The sequence below is a fragment of the Pinus tabuliformis genome, chromosome 4_1 (genome assembly GCF_031772625.1).
Source record: "Pinus tabuliformis cultivar Carrire ecotype Pingquan chromosome 4_1, CPIR1, whole genome shotgun sequence".
Taxonomy (NCBI): Eukaryota; Viridiplantae; Streptophyta; class Pinopsida; order Pinales; family Pinaceae; genus Pinus; species Pinus tabuliformis.
In genome coordinates this window covers 482282697-482289170 of record NC_142303.1, presented here as the reverse complement: position 1 = coordinate 482289170, position 6474 = coordinate 482282697, and positions in this window count along the sequence as shown.

Genomic DNA, 6474 nt, shown 5'->3' with positions numbered 1-6474 from the left:
AGGCCCAAGACAAAATCAAGCACAAAGTCAGAGGTATGATAAATCTCAAGTTTGATGTCATTATTGTAACAAGTATGGTCATTATGCAAATCAATGTACAAAGAAGCAATATGACATTAGTAGCAAACCAAGTTTAAATTTCACAAGAGAAAATCAGAATCATGATAGCATGTTTTTAGCTTGTAATGTAGCACAAAAAGAACATAGTGATATATGGTATCTAGACTTAGGGTGTAGCAACCACATGTCAGGAAACATAGAAATGTTTTCCAATCTAGATGAAAGTGTGAAATCTGAAGTGACATTAGGGACTGATATCAAAGTCTTTGTCATGGGAAAAGGAAGAGTTAATATCCTAACAAAGAAGGGGGAGAAGAAATATATCTCAGATGTTTACTTTGTCCCCAGTCTGAAACATAATGTCATGAGCGTTGAACAACTCATGTAGAAAGGTTACAATGTCTTCTTCAAAAATGATGTGTGCACAATTTTGGATAGGCCTCCAAGAAGATAGCTGATTGCAAAGGTTCAGATGACAAACAATAGAATGTTTCCCCTAAAAATAATATCAGATTTGCAGAAAGAAGGTGCACAAGCACAACTATTAATGAACTCATGAGAAGAGGGAAGAAAAGAGGCGGTTGTCACACAAGTAATCTTTCAAGCAGAGGTAAAGGATGAAAGCTAGTTATGGCATTTGAGATTTAGACATCTCAACTTTGGGGGTTTGAATTTACTGCATAGGAAGGGCATGGTGAAGGGACTTCCACTCATAGAAAAAGTAGACAACCTATGTGAAGGATGTACCTTGGCCAAGCAACATAGGGAGACATTTTCAGCAGGAAAGTTAGTAAGGGCAAAGGCACCTTTCGAGATTGTCCACTCAGATTTATGTGGACCAATGGGAACACGATCAATTGGTGGCAGCCAAGATGTATTAACTTTCATGGATGATTACACAAGGAAGACATGGGTCTTTCTCCTAAAACAAAAAAGTGAAGTCTTTGAGCACTTTCACCAATACAAAGCTCTTGTTGAGAAGCAAAGAAGACATTACATCAAAGTGCTTAGCACTGACAAAGGTGGAGAATACATCTCGAATGACTTCTTTCGATTTTGTAGGGAGCATGGAATTCAGAAGTAATTTACAACAAGATATACACCGCAACAAAATGGTGTGGCAGAAAGAAAGAATAGGACCATTATTGAAATGGCAAGGAGTATGTTGAAGGCAAAGCATTTGTCAAATGATTATTGGGCTGAAGCCATCACTTGTGCAACGTCTATCTTGAATAGATGTCCAACCAAAAGCATCCAGAACATAGTTCCTGAAGAGGCATGGAGTGGAAGAATGCATAGTGTCACTCGCATGAAAGTTTTTGGATGTGTGGCTTATGCACATGTCCCATATGAGTTGAGGAAGAAGTTGGATAGCAAGGGGGAGAAATGTATATTTTTTGGATACAATTATGAATCCAAGGCTTAAAAACTCTACAATCCATTAACCAAGAAGGTCATAATCAGCAGGGATGTGCAGTTCATAGAAGAGGAAGCATGGGATGGAAGTTTAGAAAAGACAATCAATGTCAAAGCATGCATACCACATGAGGACAAAGAGGAATTAACAACAACAAGTAATTCCTCAACAGTGACTCCCTCTACTCCTATTCAAGTACAAAAAAGCAGGTAGCAGACAATGCCATCAATAAATAATAGGATAATTTCGCACAGCCAAGCAATTACTTTTCCAAGCACACCATGAAGCGTGACACCAAGTGACATGTAGAGTCCATCTTCGGCAAGCACAAGAAGACCAAAGTTCAAAAATTTAAATGAAATGTATGAGCAAGATGAAGTTGATAGTAGCTTAGGTCTGAATTCCTTATTTGCATTATTTTGTCATGTAGATCACCCAATCCACTTTGAAGATGCAGTCAAAGAAGAAAAATAAGTTGTGGAAATGGAGGAAGATATAGAAGCAATAGAAAGGAATGACACATGGGAGTTAGTGAGCCTTCCGAAAGGAAAACATGTCATTAGAGTGAAGTGGGTCTATAAGACCAAAAGCAAAATTGAGGAAAAGATTGAAATGGACAAAGCAAGACTAGTTGTCAAAGGATACAAGCAGCAGCATGGAAGAGATTATCCAGAGATGTTTGTGCCAGTCGCATGGATGGAGATAGTGCACACAGTTGTGGCGATTGCTGCATAGCATAAATGGAAAATGTATGAGATCGACATAAAATAAGCGTTCTTGAATGGCATGATGAAAGAGGAAGTGTATGTTGCATAACCACCTAGTTATGAGGTTAAAGGCCAAGAAGACAAAGGGTCATCATATATGTAGATGATTTCATTTTTACAGGCAGTGATGATTTCCTCATCGTTGATTTCAAAAAAGTCATGAAGAGTGAATTTGAAATGACTGACTTGGGGCTGTTAAGATATTTTTTGGGCATAGAAGTGAAGCAAATAAAAATTGACATTTTTATCTCTTAAGAAAAGTACATGGAAAACATTTTCGAGAGGTTTAAAATGCCGAACAGCAAGTCCCCACCAACTCCAATTGTCATACGGTTGAAATTGAGCAAAGAAGATTGTAGCAGCAATATCAATCCAACTTTATACAAAAGCATGATAGGCAGCTTGATGTATTTGATGACCACTAGGACGGATATAATGTATGGAGTAAGTTTGGTGTCAAGGTTCATGGAGAAACCCAATGAGACACATTGACAAGGAACGAAAAGTATTGTAAGGTATGTTAATGGGACAAAATAGTATGGCATTTTGTACACAGCAACAAGTGATTTCAGGTTGGTTGGTTACATTGACAGTGATTAGGTAGGCAGTGTCGATGACAAAAAGAGCATGCCAGGATATATTTTTCATTTGGGTTCCAGGGCCATTTCATGGGCCTCCAAGAAGCAGCCAATATTTTCACTCTCAACAGTAGAAGCTAAATATGTCGTAGAAACAATAGCAGTGTGTTAGGAAGTTTGAATGAGAAGGATGTTGAGGGATCTTCGTCATGACCAAGAGGGAATGACAACTATTTTATGTGACTTCACCTCAACAATTGCATTGTCAAAGAATTTTGTCTTCCCTAAGAGGACAAAGCATATTGATGCTAAATATAATTTTATTACTGAATTGATTAACAATGATGAAATTGTGTTGCAGCACTGGAGGTCACAGGAACAATTTGCTAATATCTTCACAAAGCCATTGGCATGTGAAATTTTTGTTTATTTCAGAAACTGTTTGGGAATTTTCAATGGCGGCAACTGTGATTAAGGGGGAGTGTTGGAAATAATAATCCCAACCACTGCAATAAACAGCTTGACAGCAGTACGCAGGTTGTGTCTCTTTTGAAGATGGAAGGACTAAAGCCAGGCGCAAACCATTCTGAAATGCAACAACGAATTTAAAGCATTTAATGTACTTTCATAAATAGATATGGGCAAGAATTGATTCAACAACTATTTCCCACACTTCACAAACACTTGTGTGATTCTGATTACACTCAGCAACAACATCATATTAATTATTTTGCTCTATCATGAATGTTGAGTTAAATTTGAATGTCAAATTCATTTTGATAGGTTAGAGAGTAAAAGAGTTGGAGAGAAAGAGAGTGCAAGTCTTTGAGGAGGAAAATGGTAGAAGAAATTTCGGTGGCCGCGTGAAAACAACAGTTACTGTGTTTTACTGTTTGTTATTCCGCGTGAATGCAAATCAATATAAACCTTTGTTTTTACTTGGTGAATGAGCCACAATCTCATGTGAATGTATTTGCAAGATGTAGAAATCAATCCTAAGTTTTATTTTTGATGCTCCAAGATTTTACCTTTATTTTTTGTAGTAAGTGCATATTGTGATTTTATTAAGTCTGTATAATAGCTTTGCAAAATCCAGGTCCACGAAATCAGCTCCGCAGTGCGTGAAGCAAGCTCCATGAAATCAATTCCACCGTGCATGAAGGTAGCTGCGCAAAATCATCTTCACGAGAATCATAGCCCTCCGTGAAAATTCTCTCTACCTAAATTTTGAAAAAATTTCTAACAAAATCTAAAAATGTAGTATTCGTTGCATCATGCTAATCTTATATTTTAAATTATATTTTTAATGTATAAATTTGTAATACTCTTTTAGAATGAAATCGGATAAACATTATCGTTTTTATTAGATCCAAATTTCGGTGTCAAATAGCTTCTCATTGCAGCGTAAAAGTTATATGCTGGAACCGTTAAGTTTAAAGAAACCAGAAATACAAAATCTTTGGTTCAACCTTTTCATGGTAAAATTATTTAGTTGGATTCGTGCAATGAATCAATCAACATTTATTTTTTATTTCCATTGGTGAACCAATTAATAAGCGAAACCTATTCTTTTGATCTTGTTTACCTTATTTTACTTTTGCCATTGGTGAAAGAATTATTAAGCGCAGCCCATTATTTTGATCTTGTTTACCTTATTAGTCCCTGCCATCTGGCATTCGGCAGGGACTATTGTAATCGATCGGGTCCGAGATAGCATTAGTTTCAAGTTTTATTACTGTGTTATACTGTGCTTATTACAAAGTTTTCAAACGCTCTCAAACGCGCTGTGCCGGATAACCAAAGTTTTATTTCGAACTTAACTTTTGCCATCTTATTTGGCCTCTTCCCGAGGCGGAAGAGGCCCGACCATAGCTTAAATTGGTTTTACGCCTGCTGCATTCTCGCTAACCGTCAACGGGTTTGTTTTAATGTTAACATTAATTCGATAGGTACAAATGCTAGAGATTAATATTGCTTTTTCAGTGATCTCATAGATATACAGAAAATAAAACAAGTGGCATGGTTATGCATGGCGATACAAGTGGCAAACTAATATCGAAACTGTTCTGTTCATCAAACCTATTTCCACTGTCTTTACCAGAACTATTCATCAAACCTGTTTCGCCCTGTGAGGGAGGAGAATAACCCATGGCACTTAAGATGCAGGTTTGCTTTGAGGGAGGATGCTATCTTAGCTGTTATCATACTCCCTGTTCCATTTTGTCAGGAAAGCCTCTTCGCTACTGGTTTTGGATTGCTCCAAGGCAGACCGTTCCCAGAACCTCTAATGCTCTCTGCAACAGCTATGTTTCTGCGGTGAGATACAATGAACAAGGTGAGATAAATAGTTTTTTAAACCTGTACTGCTTTCATACATGAAACTGAAATCTACATTTACTCTTCTGCATTTTACTGGATATTTTTAGTTCTGCAATTAATAGAATTTTCTTTTTTCTGGAAATTGCAAGTAGCGCAAGCAGCTCATAATCTGCAATTTTTTGTTTGTTACCAGTTCTTACCATCTGAATTGCTTGGTCCATCTGCTGCTTCTGAGCAGCAGATTTCTGCTCCTCAACAGCAGTAGCCGCATGGATTTCTTCTGTGTGTAAAGCAGCTTTGCTCTTAAAGGTTTCTCCCTAAGACAAAATTATAAGATGCCGATCAATATTGAACTTCAAAATCAATTTTCCAGATTTAATATTTTTGCGAAATGTTAGAGCTGGTTGAAATTTTCAGAAAATAAATTTAAAGCAGGTAAATTTATGGAATTCTTGAAAAGAAACGACTCCTTCACAGGCATGCTCTTTTACTCCTTTTTTCCAAAATATTCATTATTTCTGCGTTTAATGACGGCAATACGCCTTAAAGAACACCACAGGCATTTTCAATGTGGTATACTAGCATCGGCTTATGAAATTTAGGGTCTCTTTCATCAAAATTGCACTGTAAAAACTACAGTACTGGTTATTTTCGAAGATCCAAATCAAATAGAAGTTAATTTTACTAAACTAACAGTAATTAATTGCTCTATATAATTTATGATTCAAGGTGATGTTCTCTTACCTCAGAGCTTTGAAGCAAATGCCGTGTAGTATTCATAAGAGATCGAAATGATTCGTTGTTAGAACTAAAATTACTCATGTTCTGCGTTCAAATTAGACGTTTTTTCAGTAAAAGAACTAATAATCTTGGACCTGAAGCCTCTTATTTCTTTCTCCAAAGGGGCAGCAGTAACCCATGGTTAGTTTTGTCCTCTCTGCAGTTTCTTGTTTGCATGTTGTTGCATTTGAACATCTTTCTTACCAAATGTGTCCATTTATTTGTAGCTGCAACAACAACAAATAGAAAACACGTCTTCAAATTATGTACTCAAAGTGAGCTCTGCAACTTGAGCAGATAAATTCCATGCTGCCTGATCAGAAGCTGTGGCCAGACCCTGAAGCATTCTTACGACATCCACAGTATCATCAAGATAGTATTTTGCTTTACTGGGTTTCTGACCAACTGTGCATGCAAATACTTCTGCTATCGGAGAAAGTGTAGGTCCTCACATAGCATTTGTGATACCCTCAAACATGTCCTCATCTGACCTGTCATCTCCAATGCACAGGACAAAGTCTCGTCGTTTCCCTCTCTGCACCATTGTTGACAG